We start from the raw sequence: 3,314 nt of genomic DNA on the forward strand, positions 1-3,314 counted from the left end.
CTGGGAGTGCTGTCGTTTTGCAGCCACTTGGACACACCACTCAGACACATCTGCATTCGGTGTGTGCTCCGCCTGTTCGCTGAGCAAGTTGCCACCTTTACATACAATAGCAACATCGACACCAAGAGAAAGGATGACAAATGGCTTTTATCTGGAACTTTTCATGTCCAAGGAGCTCAATGTGCATTCTGTGTACAACAGGGCCACTGAACTCCACAATGGCCACTGAACCAGTGGCTTGCTGGCTTGACATCTCCCAAGGAAAATGTTGAAATCGCATGTGGAACAGGAAAATGACCCTCGAGTACGAGGGAAAAAAAAGAAAAAGATCATCTGGAGCGCTGCAGCCCATGTCTGGACAGCCCAGTTTCCTAGACGAGGTGGCCGAGTGGTTAAGGCGATGGACTGCTAATCCATTGTACTCTGCACGCATGGGTTTGAGTCCCATTCTCGTCACTCTCCATGTGTGCCCGTGTGCCTTTGGCCCTCCTGTTGTTTGCTCCAGTACTAGAGCCGTACATTTCCTAGTGGTGGCTGAACATGGTATAGTAGGCTAACGTCAGTATCGAGCAGTGACAGTAACAGTATTTACGTGCCGCTGCTGCCAAGTGGCTCTGGTTTGAGACCGCGTTTTCACTTACTTGCAACGCAAACGGAGAAAGCGATTTTTGACAGTCTCTCGAGAGATTGCGCTAGGTGTTTAGGGATAGACTTTGTCAGTTCCCCTGGGATGATGGCCTCTCAAATAGTTTGTGATTTCTCTAGACGTTTATAGACTAGAAGCCTGCTTCATGGCTTAAATCCAAGCTAAGGAAACGAGTTAGAGGTCTGATGCAGAACTGCGAATTCAATGAACGGGAACACTACAGTACATTGCACTGTGTGTGTGAGGAAAGCTGCCCCCTTCTGTCCCTTGTCGACCGAACAGAGGACTGTAAAGGATACCGCCAAGAAACTTTCGGATGCTGGTTGGAATCCAGCTCCAAAGAAGCCCCTTTGGGTGTTATGTCATCAAAAAGTAAGAACAGCGAATCTCCCTTTGATCAAAAGCGCAACAGAACTGTTTTCCGTGGAGCAGGTTTCAGACCCGTAGACCTGTTTTATTCGTAGGGCAGGGCGCATTCCCAAACACGAATCTCCTGTTTTAGAAATGCTTTGGGCGGCGTGAAGTGAAAATAAGAAATGGGCTCCAGATGCACATGGAAGCAATCAAGTGTTTCATCCGAGCTGTTTCAAAGACTGCTCAAGAGCTTTCCTTTCACAGAGGCGCAACGATTAATGATGGGTGTGCACCCTTCAATGCGCCTTACGACTCTAGGGAGTGATTGAGACATACGTAGCGTGTGCTCATTTCCCTCTATTCCCCGTATTGCAGTGGTAGGATGACATAAATTCCTGCTTCGACACGTAACAGCATTATAATCAAGTGCAGGAGCTGAGGGCTTTAGTTTTGTTTCGTTTTCCATGGCGTTCGTAAGCGCGCAAATCAAAGGCAATTCCTGCGTCTAACAGGAATGTAAATGCTTTGGAAAGTGCAGTGTGGTGCAGCTTGTAAAATCCTTGTCCACATTTGTGGTTTGTTGATGTTTTTTCTGTCTGCCAAAGTTCCATTTTGACATCCGGACGGGGAGACTTTATCATTTGAACGTGAAGCCAGCCTTAAACCCTCTGAGGCATGTCTGTCTGCCGGCACGTATTTTGTCAAAGGTATTTATTTTTTTTTAACGGAGAGCGACTTTGAAAAAGTTTCCGCAGCCACCTCGCACTCTGTGTTAGATTATAGGAGGAATGCGGCGGGGGTGAGCTTGCTGTAGTCGTGGCCGTGTGTTTAAGGCGATGGACTTGAAATCCGTTGCGAACTCCCTGCACAGGTTTGAATCCTGCCGACTATGGCGTCTGCCACACGTATCCTTGTGCCTCCCCGGCAAAGGCGAAGTGCCGCTTCTCCATTCCTGGTACTATAAATACGCTGAATCACTTGGCCCTGCTGCCATGGAAATGAGTTCTTCAGATAACCACACATCTTACGTTCGCGCCTCTGGTGCTCTACTTATGCCTTTGAAAACCTAATGAATAAAGCTGAAAGAACTGACACATTATGTAGGTGTTCTTAAAGCACGCAGTAAAGAACTGTTAACAGCAAGGGTTTCAGTGGGTTAACTGAGGAGAAGGCGTGATCGCTAATTGTTGACTTTTTATTTGGTGTTAGAAACACTCTTACTGTGCATGACGTGCAACAAATGTAGCCACAGAAATTGCATCACGCTTTCATGTATGCTATTGCAGACACCAACGTTGCCTAGATAGAAAACCGAAATAGCCGTGGGTTTGCTTGCTGGTCTGAAGGATCTCTCTTCGAATTGCTATCATTTGTCAATGGAAGTAAAAGGCGCTGCACAGAGAGGACCACTGTCGTGAGGCCGGTTAGCTCAGTTGGTTAGAGCATGGTGCTGATAACGTCAAAGTCGTGGGTTCGAGCCCCTTACTGGCCAGGTCCTTTTCTCCTCTCTTACCAAAGCTGTTAGGTTCCTTTCCGTGGTGAGATGGGTTGTCATGCAACGCTGCCACATAGTGCCGACAGACAATTAAATGACAAAAATGAAGAGAGTTAAAGCAGCTGGAGAGGTTCTCTTACAACTTTTGAGCTGACACAGTTTTGGAAAATGTTTCCTTCACGCTGCACTGTACCATATAGGCAGCCAAGTGTCTCCAAAACAAAACAGAATTGACAGTCATATAATGTCCATTAACCCCGGTTTTAAACGCAGCATCATGTCTGCCATCATAAGAATATGAGTCCAATATTTTAGAATATAGTCAGAATGAATTCTAACCTTACCTGTGGTGTCTTTGATCCCTTTTGCTCAATGCATGGTGTACGTACTGCATACATGTGTCTTGAGAATGAGGAATGGGCCCCTGAGACAGTCATTTGCCTGTTTCACAAATGATCGTATTTTACTAGAGATTCTGTTTGGGATTCAGATGTGCATTCAGACAGCAATCCCTTTCAAGAAATGATACGTTCTGGATGAGGTCAAAGGTGCTGGAACACTGTATTTAGGATGTGTTTGCAGTGATTGTGTGTCTCCTGCTTCAACGCAGTGATATATAGATGTGCTCCTGTAATTTATTGGTACAAGCCCAGGGCAGTAAGCAGTCTGAGGATTTATTTCCAGACGGCATAGAACAGTGAAGCAGTGAAGTAGTGCAACACACTGGATCATTATATTATTAGAATCTATTCTACTTAAATTATTACATTATACACAACTTGAGTTCATTTTAAAAATTAAAAGGTAATGAAAGGAATG

At 45.5% G+C, this 3,314-nt stretch overlaps 1 non-coding gene across 1 annotated transcript; it reads left to right on the forward strand.

Moving 5' to 3' along the window:
* Positions 1–2,418: 2,418 nt before the first annotated feature.
* trnai-gau (transfer RNA isoleucine (anticodon GAU)) lies at positions 2,419–2,492 on the forward strand. The gene has a single exon. It is a non-coding gene; the product is annotated as a tRNA-Ile (tRNA).
* Positions 2,493–3,314: the final 822 nt, after the last annotated feature.

This window comes from Lepisosteus oculatus, unplaced genomic scaffold (genome assembly GCF_040954835.1).
Source record: "Lepisosteus oculatus isolate fLepOcu1 unplaced genomic scaffold, fLepOcu1.hap2 HAP2_SCAFFOLD_45, whole genome shotgun sequence".
Lineage (NCBI taxonomy): Eukaryota > Metazoa > Chordata > Actinopteri > Semionotiformes > Lepisosteidae > Lepisosteus > Lepisosteus oculatus.